At 42.2% G+C, this 21,345-nt stretch overlaps 1 protein-coding gene across 17 annotated transcripts in view; it reads left to right on the forward strand.

The window, feature by feature from the left end:
• Positions 1 to 21,345, forward strand: part of sox6 (SRY-box transcription factor 6) — a 137,841-nt gene that overhangs the window by 6,306 nt on the left and 110,190 nt on the right. For 12 of the 17 annotated variants that reach the window (XM_034575044.1, XM_034575034.1, XM_034575060.1 and 9 more), the window contains exon 2: positions 16,947 to 17,017. The gene's annotated coding sequence lies outside the window, so the exon portion shown is untranslated. Of the gene's footprint in view, positions 1 to 15,731; positions 16,735 to 16,946; positions 17,018 to 21,345 lie in introns of those variants that run through there. The other 5 variants (XM_034575025.1, XM_034575078.1, XM_034575126.1 and 2 more) reach the window with 2 other exon arrangements.

Raw genomic sequence — 21,345 nt, forward strand, 5'->3', positions numbered from 1 at the left:
TGTGTGTGTGTGTGTGTGTGTGATTTAGTGACATCTCCCCTCTTCCAGATATTCTGCAAGGATTCCTTCAGTCCTGACACATATAATCATTCGATAAACATTTTGATTGGAAACGTCAAAAACCCCAAAACGCCAGTGCAGTGTGGCGCCCGCCGACCAGATGTCATTTAGACCACATATCATTACTGAGACTTTACACGTTGCATCTTCCCGTACACTGAACACGTGTGGGTTTTTTTGCGGAGAGACAGCTATTTTGTTCCTAGTGACAGGAACGCTGTCGGGCGAAAATCTACAGATGGGGGGTGGTGGGGGTCTCCGAGTCTCCGTCCGTCTCCGAGTGGTGTGAGAGGTGGCGGTGGAGTGTCTGCGAGACTCGATGATAAACAAGATGAGAGGAGGTAAACAACAGCAGGCCTGGTAAAGGTAGAGGAGGGGGGGCGACAGAAGGGTGGAGGACGGCGGGAGATAATAAATGTGGCAGCACATGTTGTGACATCTGTCTTTCTAAGTGTTATCTAATTTGCTGTAGAATATTTCAACAATGATGAAGAACTAACAGGGATGTGCCATATGAGAGGGTTTTTTGTATGTGTTGCTTCCACGAGAAGTTTGTGAGAAGGTAGTGACATGTCACTCCTGTCGTGGCGCTTGGCTTTCTGTCACGGGACCCTGTGGTTTTGGCTTTGCACAGTATTATGTATAATGCATGCATGCGGTGACAGAGTGTCCTCTGTGCACCAATGCAACATTCGGTGAGGTAGACCGGGTTTCTGACGACTGTGGGATTCGCGTAGTTCAGTGCATTGGTCTTGTATTTGAATGAAATGGATTTGTGCTCATGCAGGAGAAAACTTGTGGCCTTTCTCCGTCTCTCATAGAGGAGAAATACTGAAAATCGGTGCTCAGCTGAGTCATCAAGAGCAGACAGTGGGGCATCACCTCCGCCAGGTCCCCGTCCTGAATGAAAACGCTGTGTGGATGCGGAGCCAGGCAGATTAACGCGAGCCAGTGGAAAACACTGATGTGATACACCAACTGGTTTAATAAAAATAAGAAAAAGCCTCTCGAGGTTTTACATTTTGAATCTCATTTGCCACCATCTGATTTAGAGTTTTTTATAAAGCCGACACAGGTTTGTCCAATGTCAAAGATTAAACTTGAGCACATGTAGGATTTTGTTCAGGAACAAATAGATCCTACGTGTTCCGACACTTACTGAACATGGACAAGGGCAGGGGCTGTTTTTTTCTCTCCCTCCTCCATTAGATCCCCGTGTCCCTCTGGCTGCTGTAAGTGAACAGTATTGCTAACATTAAAGGATTACAGATGAAAAAAATCTAAATATGTGTATCTTCACAGGAACTGTATAATTGCGCAAGTAACCTAAGTGGCTCATTTTGATCTGTATCATTCACTCTCCCACCAAATATGTTTTCGTCAAAATAATTGGACATTTTTTTTGTCCATAGCATAGTTGTGCATAATTAACTTTCATTTCCAAATGCAACAGCTATGGTAAGTAGCCTGTGTTGATATTTCTTTTTTTAAATTGCACATTAATATGTAGATTTAATTGGACTGGCCTTGGTGGCCACGTGTTTGTGACACAGGTCTGGGACTGTAATCAGGTGGAGGAATTAGTGGAGCTCATTGTTTTTTATGAATCAAATGAAGATTTGTACAGTGGCTGTGCGAAGACGGTTGCCTTTATTTCCATATCAAAGAGCCACACAGTGCAGCCGGGCAGTAATTAAAATGTGGTGGATTTTGGAGTCCCCCTGCGCATGTACACACAAACACACACATGCACGCACGCACACATTTTCCCGCTCACACACAAGCACAGCGACACATGCATACACACATACTCTCTTTCTCTCACTCACACACACACACACACACACACACACACACACACACACACACACACACACGCAGCATATGGACCAAGGCTGAGAACATCAGGTTGTGTGAAAAGAGTGCAGGTGTTTGAAACTGAATTTTAAACAAACACTCGTGTCGCTTCATGTTCCTTTTGCAGACGTTTGGATACGGAATCCAAAGCCAGTTTAAGAAAAACACACAAACACACACAAGTTAGTTTTCTCACCCTTTCTTCTGGCAACCATTTTGTTTGAGAGAGTCATACATTAATTATGTTTTTTCCCCCTTTGACTCAGTAACAGAGCTTTCACTTACTGAAGTCACACTAGCCTTACAATTTAGTCACACAGCACAGAAATTATCCTTATTTATCAAACTGTCAGCATTTTATATAAACTATATATATATATATATATACACACACACACACACCCACACACACACACACACACACACACACACACACACACACATGTAAACGGTCTACATACTGTGTGTATGTGTGACCTTGCTGCATAATAGTGGGATTATTAAAAAAAGAAGCCCCCAGTGATTTCTGCCCTCCTAGACTTAGAGAAGCTCTGAAGACACAAGATTGGGTCTTGTGAATGAACAAGGGAAAAGAGATTAGTGTAATGTGGGGTTTTGTGCTGCTCACGCACAAAAGCATCACAACAAGCCTTTTCCTTGTGATCCGCAATATTGTGTGTGTGTGTGTGTGTGTGTGTGTGTGTGTGTGTGTGTGTGTGTGTGTGTGTGTGTGTGTGTGTGTGTGTGTGTGTGTGTGTGTGTGTGTGTGTGTGTGTGTGTGTGTGTGTGTGTGTGTGTGTGTGTGTGTGTGTGTGTGTGTGTGTGTGTGTGTGTGTGTGTGTGTGTGGATCAGGCCGTTCCCCTGGGCAAGCCGCTGCCTTGGAGGAAGTGTTAGAGGACTATATGAAAATATAACTGCAGCCAGCATAGGCAGCTGTGACACTGAAAGTTTTTATGTAAATATAATGTGAACCTTACAAAACCTCACCATGTTCATCACAAACCTCATTTGAAAGTTTTTGTTGTTATGAATAACACTCATTACTCATTAATAATTTCAATATTCAGGGTTGAGCATGAGTCACAAGGTTGTGACTCACTCATTTACCCTTTGTGACTAAAATATTCAGTTGATCTCCAGCTTGTGAAAGTTTATGTACTTTTCTTAGAAGGTCTCCTCTGTCAGTATGAAGCCGAACAATTAGACATTATCCAGCTGGTGGAGGTTGACAGCCGGCTTGGTCTCTGCCAGCTTGATCTGACATGAGATGTAAAATATGCTCCGTAGTTATGGTTAAGCCGACCAATCTGGCTCCTTTACTCTGCAGTCCAGCCTCTAGGATGCTGGGTGCTGCTTAGCTGGCACACAACTGTTTTTAGATCAGACTGGCATATTAGTGTTTTTGCTAATACATATTGTGTTCGTGTGCATGTATACAAGCTCTTGAGCCATGTGTGGTCTGAATACGTGACTAGGGTTGGGTATTGATGGTACTATGGGCATACGTAGTACACACATGTATGGGTACATATGGCCTATGGGGGTGTCCCAAAACCGAAACACAAAATGAGGGTTGACGATAAGAGCAGTATATTTGTTGCTTAGGCAAATTGCAAGTTGAAATTTAACATATTAACTGTTAACAGACTAAAGCAAACCTAACTAAAATGTCCAAATGCAGATACATGCAAAACGCTGAACAAATTTACACAACAAAATAACAGTTTAGATCGTTAAGCTTTAGGTATTTTGTTGTCGTGAGGTAGCTACTGGCTACCTGCAGGCTAATGTTACGTGCTGCCAGAGCCATGTAGAGAACAGTTTCTCTAATTATGCACCTATTTCAGATCTTAGATCAGGCTCTAAAAGGAGGCAGTGAAACCTGTGTTGTGATTCGCTGCGGTAGGTATCGGCCGTGTAGTCTTGGCCATAATGACCACATTTACCACAGTGTAGCACTTGGATCCATGATGCAGAAGGCTGGTCCAGATAATTGGCTTAATATGACTTCATCAGGAAAACCTCCCCCACATAATTAAATAAATGCTAAAATGATCCGAGTCTCCACATCTTGCATATTAATTCTCATTCAAAATGTGGATTAAAACCATAGTTCGTTCTTAACATGTTTGACGACGAACCTCACAACAAAAACATTAATGGTTTGTTGTTGCCGCTGAAATTCAAGTTCTCACAGATAGCGAGTGTCAGCCGTCCTGGATGGAAACAAACACCGATGGACCATTTGCATCACGGAGCAGCTACTGTGACATCTAAAACAGGCAGGGAAGTTATGGAAAAGAAAGGACATATTGGGCCAGAAATCAGATTCCCAACAGTTTTTCCTTTGGAAAATGCTAATGTACGGTGCCAAAAATAAATCAAAGTGACAAAGAGGGAGGGCGGGGGAATAGATGGAAAGGGTCTTGTGGCTAAAGTTCTGATGAAGTTAACCATAGCATCTCTCCTTACCCAGGTCTTTTGTTTCCTTTCTCAATAATTCCTTTTTACACCGACTTGGACGTGTTACAAGGCTTTGCCCTTAATGTGCATTATGAGCAAATGGCTTTAGCAGACCCAACCACAAGCTTTCTCTTGGTTTCTGTCTTTCTCTCGCTCTCTGTCTGGCTTTGTTATCCTCGCTCTCTCTCACCCTGTTGGTGAAAAGACGGGCTGAGAGCAGATTTTACAGCGACTTTCTGAGGCTGAAGACTCACACACAAATAATGATGTTAGTGTTGGTGTTGCCTCAGACCTCTCTGATGATGAGTAAGTAGATCACTCAGTCACATTTAGTCTTAGAAATAGATTTTTCTTCTCATCGTGTGCATGGTGAATAAATCACAAGGGAAATCTTTGCTGTTTTCAAGGTGGTCGAGGAGACTTTCTGTATTAGGTGGTAGCTGACATTCACATTTCATTTGTTTCCAATTGGCACAGTTTCTCAACCTCAGCCGCACAAGTGACTGCAGGACAGACTTTATCCATTACTGTGTCTACTTGCACCATAATGTGACCATACCCAAAGCAAAGACGCTAATGTTCGGGAAAAGAAAAAATCAACTTTCATCTTAAACCAACAAGAAAAAATCTCATTTTAGCCATTTGCACGTTTTTTTTGGAGGGTTGATGAAATAATATACACACATATTAGAAACAACTGTTGAGCACAGTGGAAACACCTCACCCAGTCGGTATTTGCACCTATAAGCAACTTATGATTGGCTCAGCTGCACATTTAGGCAAAGTGCGTCTACAGCGAGGGAAACGGACTCACAGCTCGAAGAATAAAGCCAAAGAAGGAACCGACTGCGATAATCACTTTCTTGAATGGGACTAAAAAAGAGAAATCTGCTGAAATGATAGAGAAAGCCTGTGGTTTGGCCAATGCAGTAAATTTCCCATGAGCCTCTTTGACAATCTGAGGGGATAGCCACTCTGGCACACGCCGCCCGCCCGCCCACACACACACACACACACACACACACACACACACACACACACACACACACACACACACACACACACAGAGGCAGTACAGTGTAGAAACCTCCAGGAGAGGGCTGGTCCGAAGGAGGATGATAGACAGGAGGTGGGAGAGGAGGACCAGATGAAGATGATGGGAGGGGTTGTCCTGTTTGAGGAACAGTAACACTCACTCTTTTTTTCCATTTCATAGAACAGTCTGTAATATCTACAAAAACCTTGCTTCAGAGAGTGGAAAGAAAGTGTGGAACAAGTATTAAAGTACAAACGTTCAGTGTATTTGTTGAAAAAAGATGAATCTTTTGCTTTGGGTGGGATATGACCACAATTAATGACCCGACAGACTGCGAACAAATATATACAAATGACTTCAAACTTTCCCTCCTATGCATCTTCATATGCAACTAATTTGCTGCAGTTTTACGTTCTTATACTGCAGAGTAAAGTCAAGGGGAGAAGGTCAGGCTGGCTGGTCAGGCACATGAGTTTTATGCATCACGTCATAAGTTTTCTTTTTTAAGTATTTAGCACGCTCACCATGTTTCTTCTAACCTTAACAAATTGTTTTAGTTTCCCAACCTAAACCATAATGTGCTTAGCATAACCACAGCATCTCCATAACTCTAACCAAATGCTGCGAGTTGCCTAAACACAACCCTGAAAAAAATGAAATCATGCATTTGGTTGCGAGGAGACTAATTTGTAGCGACAACACACAAAAGCTGTTTTGCTGCACCGTTCAACATAAAGATTCAATTCTAAAAACACTTTCAAAGGGATACAAGAAAAAAATGACTAATTAGACAGGAATCTGATGGCCTCGTATTTGTATGGAAAAGTTATTGCCAATTGCAAATTAGTTGTATACGAACGCTAACTGTAGAAGACCCTGTTGGACTGAACCATCAGTCAGATGCTTGCTCGTATCGGCGCATGCAGGAGGGCTACGGTTGCGTTTTTGTGTCAGCGAGGAGAAAGGTTTTACGTCCTCGGTTAGGGGTGGGGTTGAGGGTAAACTGGGGAGGTACAATGTTCCTCCTTATCCTCAGCAAAGCTAAATTTATTGGTTACCATCTGCAGGGTGGAGGAGTTTGGGTTGTGGCCAGGCCAAAGAAAGGCTTCTAATTAAACAGTCATCATTATCAACTTGTGGTCAGTGATCATCATCCCCAACACTGGTTCCCCAAGATGAACATGGAATCATTGAGGCTTTCCTTCAAGCCCCATGTTGGACTGAATTAGAACAGAAGAAACGGAGGAGAAAAGTGCGAGCGAGAACAGTTTTTTTCCTCTCTTGGCAGAACAGGCAGCATGAGGCCCTGTGCCATATCCACTCAGGTTTAAACAATTACCCAACATCAGAGAAACCAGTAGAGCCTCAGCGCTGGCACGACCGTCGTGCTTTTGACTGCTGTACTTCAGTCCATGGTTTCAGACATGGCCAAGTGTCACATGTAAGCGGAGCTTTCGATAATTTCAATTAGTGTAAGAGGGTGTGCCTGCAGTATCTGTATCACTGCTGCTGGAGGAGCGTTCCTTTGAGGTTGACAGCCCCTTAATATAGTATTTCATGGTTTGATGTGTGAGTGACACAGAGGCGCTCCAAGAGGATGGCAAAATGGTTTATTAGGACCTAATTAGAGCCCTGTGATTAAAGGGGAAGTGACTGTGATTAGGAGACCTGCGGATGATGTGGAAACATGGATGAATATTCAGAGGAGTAAAGCACAGTCTGTATTAGCCTGCCTGCGTGTGTGTGTCTTTGTGGACTATGTGAGTCCAAGCTGCCTTGGAGCAGTCGTGTTATAATAACATCTTAACAGTGGATCTCTCAAAATTCACAGAAATACTTGTGTAGCTGATGATTTTGTGTCAGTTGATTCATGCAGGAATTCAGAAGTCCGACGAGCAGCTCTTGTGCCTCAAACATCATTAGAAAAATCAAGATGACCTCAGTTTGTTGCTTTTTTAGGGTTTCAGTCCAGCATGTAAGAGTAATGCTGCAGACTTTCACAGCCAATTGAACATGAAACTATGAGGAATGTTCTGCAAAGCCAGGTCTACTTTGGGAAGCTTAGGGCACTTGCAAAGAGTCGCACATTCATGTGAACTTCGGCGTATGTGCTGTTTAATCAAAGTGATAAATGGTTTTATTATTATTATTTGTCCCCATCAATGGAGAGGTTAGCATTGGATTTTCTTTCTTTTCACTGCACAAACTTCTAACTTTTTCAGATATGTGATAGCCGCTGCCATTAGAAATCATTTATGGGAGTGTTCTGAAGGCAGGAGATTGTCAGCGGGGGCCGAGCGATTTTACAATTTCACAACTGACTTCCTCCTTAAAATGACACTGGCTTACCTGCCTATTACTCCCTTTGATTTCTACAGTGCATGCTTCTGCGCTCTGAGAGGTATTCATAATAAGCTTAAACTCCACTGGCTTCATTGCTAAAGGGTGCTTATCTCTTGGCTATTCAAGAGAAAGAAGGGTAATATTTTTTCCAATTTCAACATTTTACTGTTAGGCCACACTCGGCCCAAAACGTTCAGAGGTCTGTTGTGGAGAGCAGGGGACACACGATATACAGACACATACTGTACGTCCATGCGTGCACCGACACAAGGACATGCACTTAACACACATACACACACTTTGTCCATGGCTTTTCTTTAATATATCATTTTTTTTTCCCATTTAAAATTGAAATGGTACAGCTTTGGATTATTATTTTTTGGGCGGGTTGGAAGTCACGTATTTCTGCACATTTATTTATATATTTTATTCAGTGTACATTTTTTCTCAAATTTGTAAAGCTTGTGGGAGCCAGTCAGCAAGTGTTATTGAAAAGTCTGCTCAGTTGAAATCCACATCAGTTATATTCAGAGAAAAGGAACCCTGAAAAGTGTTTTTCTTTTATTACATCGATCATGCTTACCTTGCAGCACTTATTACATATTTGGACATGCAATTTAATCTATTTACGTTTTCATTTTGTCCCCGTGGAGTGTTCAAAGCGCACTCAGCTTCACAATGTATACTCATATGTAACGTAAGATATACTTGAAAACTAGTTTGTGGTGAGCAGTAGTGGCCATGGAGGGCCCTCTCTCTTTTGCTTGGAGCTATGTCAGTTTTTTTCTTGTAGAATAATGAGAAGCATGTGTTTGGCATGTGAAGAACAAAAAAACAAAAAAACATGGTGATCTTTCATGTGACCCACCTGTTGTGCTTTAAATGCAGTTAACACCAACCTCATGTTACCTTTATCTTACAGGAGCCTCTTCCTCCTCCTGCTCGTTCTGTTGCATTCTCCTCGTAATTATTTTTCTCCGGGCTCTGCAAAGACTCACGGCTGGTGCTTGGCCTAACACAAATGGTAGCACACAGAAGCAAAACTAAACACTCAAGCAAGAACAACTAAACATTAATGACTACAAGAATTTAAATACACATAATCTGTAGGTGCAAAGTGTTTGTTTTGAACGACATCTTTCTCCAGCAGTTAACAGTGTGCAGTGGGTTTGAGTCGCCGCGCTCCCCAGCCTTTGCTGGGTTGCCTCGGCCTGCTGGGTTTCTCAGTTTTACAGTTTGCCATGCTGTAATGGGCTCTCAGGACATGATGGGAATATAATAACTGCTTGACAATGTTTTTCTTACCCCCCTCTCATTCTCCACTAAATGTAAAATGTGCCCAGAAACATGGCATATATGGTACAGGTTGTGATGTCAGTTGTTATTGCTGGACATGTGAACCAGTAAAATTTGGATTATTTTCCACAAACTGCTGTGCGGAGTGCATTATGTCACAAAGGCCACATTGTAGCTGGTTGGGTGTAGAGCAGCGTTGTCTCTCTCTCCCGCTCTCTCTCTCTCTCTCTCTCTCTTTCCCTTGTTCTGTGCATTGCTCGGGCCACCTTCTGTGCTTCCAGTCCAGACTGCAGCCTGACTTTATGCCTATTTCCTTTCCTTGTGCTGCAATCAATGGACAATGGGCCTATAGGATACACTGCATAATGGGAAAAAAATCATGAATAAAAAAAAAAGTGTCCAGACTGACTGCCAAGAATGTTATACAGACTTTTTTTTCCCCCAATGCGAATTGATTATGTGTGAAACTTCTGTGGATATATTGGTGATATTATAATAAAATGGGGTGTTCATACATTTGATGCACACTCTGTGGAACATGGAGAGATAAATTAATAGAGGATGGGTATAATTTGAATTCCTTTGCTTTCCTTCCTTGCTTTCCTTTTGTCCTGTGCAGTATGTCCGACAAAGAGCCTCCTGTTTTTTCCACTAATTAAATTTGCCACTTACATACACTGGCAGGAACCTCTTACCTTGTTTGACTTATTTATTGCCTGACTGCAGAGGTAATTTGACCTTTCATTTCAAAGGCTCTTTTTTTAATCCAGAAAAGGAGTGTTAAACTCAATTATACCAGTGATCAGTGGCTCAAACACTACATTTGTTTCCTGTGAGGGGGACAAGCCAACTGGAGCCCTCCATGCTCTCAGCTCCTTGTCCCTTACTCCTGCCTGGTCCTTCCAACCCTAAAGGGTAACAAGAGCATGAGAGAGAGGGGAGGAGGGGGTAAATTAGGAGGAAGGGGATTGGGGGGGGTGGTGGGGGGTGGGGGGTGGTGGGAGGGAGGGAGGGAGGCAGACATGAGTGAGATGAGAAAGGAAGAATGGAGAGAGCGAGAGAAAGAGAGAGGGAGAGAGATGGAGGCAGAGAGGAAAGTGCCCCACAGTTCCTGCCATGTCACTGGAGATTTGTGTTCTCCTTTTAAATCATTTCCCTCTTTAGCAGATTAAGAAGGCAGAAATATTCTCAAACTGATCATTTTCCCTCCCCCCCTAAACGCACTCATTTGCATTTGCATACGCTGCTATTAATTGAGGGTTTCAAAAAGAAAAAGACAAATGACCTCTGCAACTGTAAATAAAAAGGAAAACAGAGGTTATAATGTTAATTGTTCAAATGGCTGCACGGGCATGTGGCCCCATCACTATCAGATTTACACCAATGTCACATGCATATGCTGCATTACAGACTTTTTTCCTCGCGTTTTTTAAAATCAGGATTTCAGCTATTTTATTTTCAGGTAAATACACTTGTCCTCTGTTGTGTTTTTGTTAATTTGGTTTAGTTTTTCTAATGAGACCCAAATAGATGATGGCATTTCAGATATCAGCTTTAGGCAGGACGCAGAGAAACCCATTGAAATGCTGCTGTAGTCAGTGCAGCGTTGTGTTATATGAATAGAAGATGAAGACTTATTTTCCAACATGGAATATGAAGGTTCATTTTTTTCTCCGAACACTGCAGCCCATTTAGGACTTCCTTTACTCCGTGACATGCAACAAATGTTTCCCATGTCCACAGTTAAAGTTGTCTGCCCGCATTGTGCCGGGCGTGCTCGCCGCTAAAATAATTATGTGTCAACTTAAGCTTGCCTTTGCAAATCGAAAAATGTGCGACAGTAATACAAGTCATTTGTGGGAAAGGCCACTATCAAATAGCGCGTCTCCGCTTCTTCCCACAAACAAGGAAAACGCAGAATAATTTGCGGACACCAATGCCTTGTTGTAACCTGATCATTAATGGATCAGTTGTTTCCTTTCTGGTTTAATTCACCATGTGATTGATTTTCAGTGGCGTACTGTTGGAAAATATCCTCACTAAACCGTGCCTGAAATGGGAATCATTTGAATACAGATGCTTACAGCTAAAGCCTTGTCACTGGAAACCACTTGGAGGCAGGAGACAATTGCAGGTTGATTATGTTGCTTCTGACAGAAGTTGCAAGTCCTTTGTGCCAGGCAGGGATATTTGCATCTAAATGCTTATTGTAGAAAACTAAACAGCATAAAGACTGATTGTAAATGCCAGCTGTTGGGCTGCACTCGGGAATAAAAAAATAATTTCAATAAGGGAAATTGGGATGGAAATGAGGGAATTATTTTCAAACATTGGAGATGAAATCAATAAGTAGGAAACAGCGCAGTTTGTTGTGCTGGTTGCGTTTGTCATTTTTATTGAGCGTGTTTGTAATCACATATGAATCTATTTACAGTTTGCATTGTATGTTGTAACTGGTGGAAACACAGTGTTTATATTCAGGTCGTCCTATTCTTTGCTTTCTTCTACAGGCTGTAACTAGTTTGCACCACAGGTATGAGAAGAATTACAGTAAATTGAAACATATTTAACACATCTGCTCCTTTTTCGATATTATTGCGTTTACAGGTATTTGAGATAGGTGAAATGTGCTAGTTTATGCTTTGCGATGTTTGTTTGTGCGTGCATGTATCTGTTTGTGCACTGTTGGAAAGTGCAGCTATAAACGTGGGTGTACATGTGTGTGTCCGCCCGGCGCCCAAAGCAGAGTGATGCCCCTGCTGATTGTCCTCCTCTAAGCTCTTTGTCCTGCAGCACTCAGTGTGTCTGCCTCCTCGGGAGACTGACAGGCTTCTCTAGTGTGGCTCCACAAAGGCCCAGCCTCCTTTGAGGTGTTAAAAACTTCCATTTATGCATCTCCCTGGACAAAAAAAAAAAGAAGCACCGAGCCCATTTGAGTCCAGTAGCAACACAGGCAGACATTGTGGCCACGCTTCTCTAGCACTCATTTCACAGATTCTGAAACGAGTATATGGTGAACAGGATTTGAAGGGCTAAAGTGCCCCGCGAGGACCAGGCGATAAGAGGGGAGAAACGCCACCACGCAGTAAACTAGAAGATGGGTCGAGGAAAAATAAACACATTACCTGGGAGAGGGGGTGGAGAGGACCCCCCAATGCACAGAAAGAAAGAAAGGGGGGAAAGAAAGGAGGAAAGGAGGAAAGAAAGAAAGAGCATATCTTGTAAGTTATAAGAGAAGAGGTCTCGTCAGCGTGTGAAAAGACAAGCCTATTCTATGTTCTCTGTCTTAACCGTCTTTGAAGTGCAGACTATATGAGGGGGAATCAAAGAGAATTGATAGGTTGCACGGCCGCCTGTGAGGAGCGCTGGGGACTGAACGCCGTCCATCGCGGAGGAAAACATTCTATTTGCTGCCTTCGCTCCCTGCACGCTGCCTCTCAGCCCGGCTGCTCAGTAAACACACTTTTTATTCTTGTTATTCGACGCAGAGGAAATGACAGATAATGTATTTGCCAAGCAGCACATGAAAGCCTCGCTCAGCCACAGCACTGTATCCATATCAGGCTGCTGCTTGTAACAACCTCCGAGGAGATCTTTTTTTTTTCTCTGCTTTATCTGACACTGCTGCTCTTCAGTTTTTGACATAACACTGACCAGTGTTATGTCAGTGTTTTTTACTCTCGACAAAGATATTTGAACCGGAGTGATGCTATGGTAGTCATTCCTAACACATTGGTGCGAGACATTTTGTGAATGTCTCGTCCGCCGGATCGGCCCCAGACAGGAAAAGAAAAGGCAGTTTGAGGGAGACAGAGGGTAAAGATAAAAAGAGGAGAAAAGAGAGATTTGTCTGGCCGTGACAGTTACGGGTGTGGTGGAGCAAGAAACAGCTGTTTGCACGTGACTGACCTGTTTCCAACGCCAAATAACTCAATGACATAGTGGGTCTCTGGTAGAAATAATGCTCATCTTTACATCACAGGACTGAACTTTTTTTCTTGTCCATAGCTGTCTGAAGTTTATCACACCAGTAGGAAGTGATTAAATATATGAGGTGAGGTGACAAAAACTCCACAAATTCTACCTCCATAAAATGATCCGTGCCAAAGTGCCTCCAGTTTACCTGAACTCTAGCTGTTTGCTGCCCACCGCTGTCTTCTCATTCCCGGCTATGGTGATTACTCACTGCATGGAAGCTGTCGTTTCATATTTCACAGATGATGCCACTGCTGAGAGGATTGACTTGATGGAACTGGATATTTAACATACAATCACACGTGTTCAATTACTATGTCAGACATTTCTGTGCCAGAATGGCCTGCGCTTCACGCCTGTAGCCCCCCACCTTCCTCTTCCACCCATTTCCCTATTTCCCCTGAGACCGGCGTTATAGCCCCACCTCACTGCATCCCAAACTCCCCCCACGCAGTCCCGGCCACACTGGCTGTGCGGCTGCTGCTTCGGCAGAGATAACCACACTGTATCCAGGTAGGGAGCAGTCTGCTGATGGCAGAGATTACCTCTATTGTCAAAATAACTAACTCTGCAGAATTCCTACTTTAGCTTGTTTGGACGCAGGGGAAAGTGAGGATTTGGAGAGGAGGATTGGGAGGATGTTGCAGATCTGGATGAATTCCAAACAGAAGTTGAAGTACAAGTTTTGGCTTGCCTAATGCAGACCCACTAAACTACTGAGATAAAAATGAACATATGCATACGTGCACAAATGTGTGCAGCAGAAACACAGACACATGTATGTCTCACATACTATATAGTAGTAGTAATGCAATATAGACTTAACTACAGTACATGGAACATAAAACCTGGATTTGGTCTGGACAGTTATGTTGAGGTCGCTCTCTTCTATGTCGTTTACAGTTGTGGTGATGTAGTCTATTGATCCTGAGCCATTGTCACGCGATGGTTGGAAAACACAACCCTCTGTTATGGTCAGGGAAAATTAAATCAAGTGTAGCCCACACTGTGCGTGAGCACATGTGGGGGATTTGACGGTTCAGTTGATTTGAAAGTGATTCTGTGCTTTGGCAGCTTTTCTTCACATACTGAACGTGAGGCTTCAGCTCGAGGAACAAGTCCAGCAGGCTCACAGTGTGTTTGATGTGTCGTGTAAAGATGCATGTGAAGTTTCTACATTGGGGGGGGGGTTGATTTAACAGAGTTTGGTTTTACCTACTGTTTAATTGCAGAAATGTAGAATTTGAATTTGAATTTAGACCTTTGTCCCAAAAAATTGTGTTCATGTGTGTGTGTGTGTCCACACTGCAACAAATTTAAGGTTTGTGTATGTGTGGTCAAGGTATTACACATATTGTAGGGACCTAAATCTGATCACACATTCTGAGTATGGTAAAAAACAAGCTTCATAATGTAAATCAATTGAGGTGTTTGCATGTTTTTAGGGTTGGGCGGACTAAGGTTATGGTTCGAGTAAGACTGTAGGAAAGTCTACATCGTGTGTGTGTGTGTGTGTGTGTGTGTGTGTGTGTGTGTGTGTGTGTGTGTGTGTGTGTGTGTGTGTGTGTGTGTGTGTGCAAAGCATGGCGTTTGAAAGACAAAACATTATTCCTGAGCTCCTGGTTAAGGTGAGGAGTAAAATAAGAATTGTGGTTAGGTTAGGCATGAATTGGTCATGGTTAAGGTTGGGGCTTAGGTTTGAGTTAGGCTGTGCAAAATGAATGGAAGTCAATGCAGTGTCCTAACAAGTGTAGCTCTGTGAACATGTGTGTGCGAGCTAGCGATGCCTAGCCCAGGCTAAAGAAAAGGCCACTCTTTGACAGAAATGCCACAGGTGGATGTGAGCTCTCTGTCTCTGCGGCTTTGATGTCGGCTCCATCAGTCTGTTTGGATTCAGTGTGAGAGCTGCCAAACCTCCAGTGTTTCCAACGCGGTTACTTTATTTTAACAGAAAAATAGTCTTTGTGCCCTGTTCCGACTGTTCACTTGTGGCCTAATGGGGCCAAATTCACTTGGCAACAATTCCTCTCCACTCCAAAGAAAATAATGGGAATCATGTTATATTGGTTAAGTGTGTTGACAATGTATTAATAAAAATGTGGTGGAAATAATAATTTGAATTTTGGGTTGACTGGAATTGTGTTTAATAAGTTCCCGTTCGTCTAATTAGGAATGGGGGAGTGCCTGTTTTATGTTTCCTGCCTGTAGGGCTAATTCACAGCAGGAAAAGAGCTGTTACATGCAGCTACAATGGGCTGGTTGACACTGACTCTTATTACACCACAGGGATTACTACGTTTGCTTCATTATAATATCGTTTGGGTTCGCTCATTATTTGTAATTATAAATTCTTTTGTTTTTTTCCCCCCACATCAGACAAATAATTAACTTAAATAACCATTGAATAAGAATTACATTCCCCCATGTATTATTTACCTCATTGTTCTCAATCAGCATCAGATTATGGATTCAAAGCTTTTTTAATATCTACTCTCTGTAATTATAAGAGTTCTCGTTTATTTTGTGCACAACAGGAATCGAGCCCATAGTCAGATGTTTGACAAAGACTGGTTTATTGAATTACTATCCGTGTAATATGTGGTTTATCCAGCGGGCTGGGATTGTCGTGCAGACTGAATAGCTTCTAATATAAGTTAATCGTGTGTGTATATGGTGTGAATGCAGGGAGGGTGGGTGGTTGCAGCTGGAGCACAGTTCATAACAGTGAAATAGTCTGTGTTTAGCATCATTTGAGAGGCAGGAGTAGACTTTAAACTCCAAGGTGCTATTCATGTAACAGCGTTCCATTCAGCTGGGGTCACCTGGGTCCCCTCTCCCCCATTGTTACCTCCAGCCTCAAGGCTACTGCATTCAGACCCGTCTGCAACTCTTGCCTTTATCTGGCTCATTCTGTGAGCCCTCCAGCCTCCCACGCAGCAGACTCCGTGCTGCGCTCCGACAACAATGCGGCGGTAGTCGGTACATTTATCTGGTCTTGTTATTGGTGGCTTATTTGCCCCGGCGATAGGGAGACGGAGGTGCCGTGGTGCAAATTAGTGACAGATCAGTTAAGCATGACCTTAAAAAACCCTTGGCTTTGTTTAATTGGCAGTGCTGAGGCGGACTAATTGCATAAATCAGCTGGTAATGAGATCTTGGCTTATTGTGAAAAACAAGATAATGTGAGAAAATGAACATGAATGATCTTATAGCATTTTCATCCCTCTGAGCTACACGGCCCCCGTCAGCTGATTATTGTCTCTCTATTGTCACGTGAATTTGGTTCAGATGATGCCTGTATTTACTGATACAGTATATTTGGTTATTTGTGCGTTCTCTAACAAACGTCATGCGTTGCAGCTCTTCAACACACACGCTGAGCCTAGCGGAGCATGGCCCCCTAAATAAATCATTAGCAGGCCAGTGCTTGAAGAGGGACAGTGAAATGTATTAAAACAACCACTTTATATGAAAGCTGTTTATTAGTAGAATCCAGCGGCGGGAAGACAGATTAATGAGGTAGTGGATAAGACGGTTTTAAAACATTGTTTCGGATGGATTCCTGTTGGTGACAGCTGCGAGGACTGGAGGTCAAACACTAACAAAGCTGTTTTGCTCAGCTGTGGAGACTCTGACCCTCAGCCAACAACACTATGGCCCCAATTCTCTTCCTCCTGTTCTGTCTCTGTTTGCTCTGATGTAGGTAAATACACATCTCTGAGACCTTTGTTGATTTTAACTCTGTTCCAATGTTCGTTTTTAATTAAATGGAAGCTTTTCTACTCATGAATGATATTCGAATGTCGCGTTTTGGGTGGAAATTTAGGATAATTTTACGATATTAATTAAGAATAACATTGAATTCAAATGGATGATTAAAATATCCCCTTTTTGTCTTATTTGCTTGTGTTTCAGGTTATTTACATGAATTCAAAATCAACTGACCAGTGATCGCTGGAAGCTGGGGATTGAGTCGTTCAGTTTTTGTAAGTATCTCTTTGCCTCTTCAGCTGTTTGTGTCTTCCACGTCTCACAACACCCCCGCTGTCTTTCACCCACACTGAACACCTGCATCAAATGAGGTGGACAATCGGATAGGCACACAATGTATGCACAATTAGACAGTTACATAGGCACAAAGTCACACACAGACCTTTTCAACATCAGGTCCTCCAACTTCTTCCAGTTTGCTTTGCTTAAATTTTTTCAAATTATTTTAAGAGTTAAATTAGGCTTTGCAGTATCTTTTATTTGTAAGTATCTCAAGGGCTTTAAATCCTTACAGAAAAAAAATCCTGTTACAACCTTTTTTTATATGGTCAAATATGTCATAAGCCTTACACATATGGCTAAAACCTCTAAAAACTATATAATATGAATCCTTTAAAAAGAAGTATGACACCTACAGTTGACACAGGTCAGAGTCAAAGAGCAAGTTTTACTGGTTGTCGACAATAGATCAGTTTAAAATGAGTTTAAGTGATTTTTTTCAAAGCAATACAGACAACACAGGAAGACAGTTGCAATGAAATGTGGCATTTTGCTCTGAAAAAAAAAAGAGAATAAAGAAAAGTACAGTCCTCTCTGCATCAATATAATATGACTTTAACAACCTTTACTCAGCTGCTGCTCGTGCAGGTTATCTAATAAAGAAACTTAGATATTAAACAAATAAAGGTGAAGAACTTAGTTGATATTATTCTTTTCTTCCAAATGTCAGTTGGAGGTATCATGGGAGTCATATTAATGTGGTTGAGAAGCTCTCCAATAACAGCAGGAAAATGTCTCTCTCAATTCAAAGTTCATGGCCATTTACCATTGTGTATTTATGCCATTTCACATCGCACTCCGTCTTCTGCTCTGATGAACACGCACCTGTCTACCAGCGAGCTGCCACAGCGACCGCATGTCAGAGGTGTTGAGTTTTCTTGCGAATGGCTCAAACTCATAAAATGGTCATACTATGTTGGTCAGGTTGCATTTTACGTGGTCTTACAAACACGAGAGCATACTCTAATTAATCAAACATATTAAAAGCAGTGCAGACCCATAAATAAAAGACATCGCGATCCTTTCTGTATAGATATCACATTTCACGCAGAATACATACTCTTCTGATTGTCCGACTGCCAAGCCAACCACAGATAAGGAATGCTAGCCTGCTACGCTAAGTTGGTCACCAGTAAAAACAAATGGTGGCTGATTGTTGTGTATGCACATATTAACCGAACAGATGTCGAATTCAGACTAAATTTAATCGACAGTATGGGAATTTTAAGTATTGCTGTGTCAATTGTCAAAACTAGCTTGTCTACAGCATGAAGACACACATCTGCATGCAAGAAACAAAGCAACTCCTCAAGCTGCTATCAGCCATAAGTTCGCTTAAAAATATTAAATACAATGTGCAAATACTTAACAAGATATGAAAAATCATTCAATAGTTATCACTAACAGCTACACATGCTCCTCCTCTGGTAGTCAATCAAACTGACCCCTGAAGTTTTAATAGTAAGGACTCACTACGGAAGTGTTAATGGTTGTGTTATCAAGTCACTGTAATGTTATCAGGCATCTGTCAGTATTTGTTAGAAAATAAAACACTACACGAAGCCTTAGTGGGCTATTCACTGGCACATCACTCCTTGGAGACACTGACTTGGATCCTTGTACAATTTGAAATCTACATCCATTGACCCACAGGTTTAATTAATCTCCGAACATGACAGAAAGTAATTTAGTTTGTGTCTGGTCCGCTCACAGAACAAGTTTAATTACACTCGCGCAATCTCATTTGGAAACACCTGAGGATATGTGAGATCATCTGAATAGCGACACACTGTACACGCTTTGTTATTACGTGCCATTCATGGAACAAGTAACAGCAACATGGTCTCCCGGCTCTCAGCCGTCTATCGATGGCCCCGCTGAAGGGGAGGATGCGGAGGAGCCTTTTCGTCAGAAATGAAATAAACGGCACTTCAGGATTAAATGAAAATGAATAACCTTTGGATGGTTATTCTTCATCTATTATTTATCAAATGGGGCCTCTTCAGTCTACTGACCCTGCAGTGATTATGGTCAATATGTTTCTGAACAGAGACCGCTCGATCGCTTTACAAAGATTTTAATTTCATCAGCCTCAATTACTTCAGAGGATCCCAGTGTGAATTCGGAAAACTAATTGTTGCATATTTCATTACCTGGCAAGAATGTGGGGAACCCTCCTGAACTTTATCCATTTCCCTAAACTCTGCATTCAATTAATAGCTTGCTCTTTGTGTTATGAATGAATGACCTCATTTGAAGTGCTTAAACTCAAATATGCTTTAACCGTTGGTAATTTGTTGAGGTGGGATGTCGTCTGAGTTCTCTTACACTGAACCACATGAAAAGGACCTTACCTCTGAATTCATTATTATTCATCTTATTATTATTGTCAGCAGTATTGGATATTTAGTGGACATTATTTCATTCTAATAAGAATAAAAAACCTAATATGGATTTGGCTGCTGTCCTGATTCTGAATGTATATTCACTTTTGCTGTAGGACACCTAGTAGCTATATATCCGACAGAAAACAGGAGCAAAGAACACGCCATTAATCTTCTCGCTACCCCAGCTGTGGAAAGTAATGCATAACTAAAAGTCCGGTTAAATGAATTAATGATTTCAACCATGAACTTTTCTCCCAAAACGCCATGAATCGTCTCCAGCTGATAATGCACCACGACCCTGGAGTGTGAAATCCCTGTTGCGTTGAGAGTAGCCAGTTAATTGATTCGCAAATTATTTAAAGTTTGTGGTGCCCAGGGGAGTGCTAGGCTCTAATGACAGGCCATTTTGAAAGAGTTGAAAAATTCTTCACAGGCAAGTATTAAATTGTGATGGTAAGCTAACAAGTCGAATCTACGCCCCATAGAAAAGGGATGGTGTTGGATTGGGTCAGTTGATTCTGCTCATTTAACAGGGATCTATCTCATCCAAAATAAAAGATGGAATTTTACATTTTTTTATTCTTGTTTTGAGATTTTATTGTCTTTCAAATTGGTATAAATTCATCCTCCAGTATACATAAATACAAAGCTTATAATTCGAGTCGATTTGCAAAGGTTATTGTGCTTTAAATGTGGCATCTATGTCATTCGTCCATCAGAATGACACTCACCGCAGAAAATTCAGCCCAAAACCGTCGACTAACAGGGTGTGAGCGACTTGGACAGGGTGAAATGTTGTTACCTGCAAATCTCAAAGAGGCTATTGAACATGAATCCATCTGAGGAATGTGTGGTATTTAAAAAAAAAAGCTGGATTTACACAAAGTAAAAACCAGACAGTTCAAAAATGTTTTGTTGTGTAAAACCGAGATGGAGCACTAGCTGCTCATTCAGTGCAGAATTGTCTGATCGTAGCATCCATGCGTCCTTTTTGCATTTTAGCTGCAGTTGCTGGATCCCTGTGTTAATATCAAGGAGCCTCTAATCTCAACCCATTAGCAACTGCTGTCATTCAGACACACGGTGTCGGCCTGATTTAAATAAAATGAAATGAAGATAGTTGTTTCTGGTCCCTTGGCTTCACTCATTGCCATAAACATATGCTCTGTGCCCTGCTTCTTTCCATCTTATTTATGACTTTAATTTGTTGTGTGGGCTGCGCAAGAAATCAAATTTAATCCAATCCTCCCAGGGACCCTGTCATATAATAACATGGTAATTTCTGTGTATCCTTTTGAAAAATGAGGAAATTAATTCTTCCTGACATGTTCTAATTATTCCAGTGTGAACGGCGGATGGGCTCCCCTCCCCTCCGCCCCATCCCCCCCACCCCCTAAGTGTCAGTTGCCGACGGGTGGCGAGGTGCTAATGCTGACCAGCAGCGCGTTTAATTTGAAACATGAGCAGACACCTTTCAACACACCTTCCTAATGTTGGAGTGGCTCACACAAATTAATTCACTACTCATCTGGCAGCTCTGACTGAGGTGTGTGTGTGTGTGTGTGCGTGCGCTTGTGTGTGTCTGTGTGCATGTGTGTGTGACTGTGTAAAGTGATGAGGGAAGGGGTCATACGGACACAATTGCCATTAGTAAAGGTAACATAATGTGTTTCTGTGTGTGTGCACACTCTAGGTGTGTATGCACGTATGTCAGTGTGTGTGGACACTTGGACCAGGTATCACCATACGTTATGTGATTGGGTGTTGAGTTGGCGTAAAGGTGTCTGCTGGGATGTGGGGATTTTCTCCTGGATCCCCCTCCTCTCGATCCAACAGTCAGTACCCTTTCACACATCCCACTGCTCCACTGAGAGCAC

The sequence above is a fragment of the Hippoglossus hippoglossus genome, chromosome 3 (genome assembly GCF_009819705.1).
Source record: "Hippoglossus hippoglossus isolate fHipHip1 chromosome 3, fHipHip1.pri, whole genome shotgun sequence".
Lineage (NCBI taxonomy): Eukaryota > Metazoa > Chordata > Actinopteri > Pleuronectiformes > Pleuronectidae > Hippoglossus > Hippoglossus hippoglossus.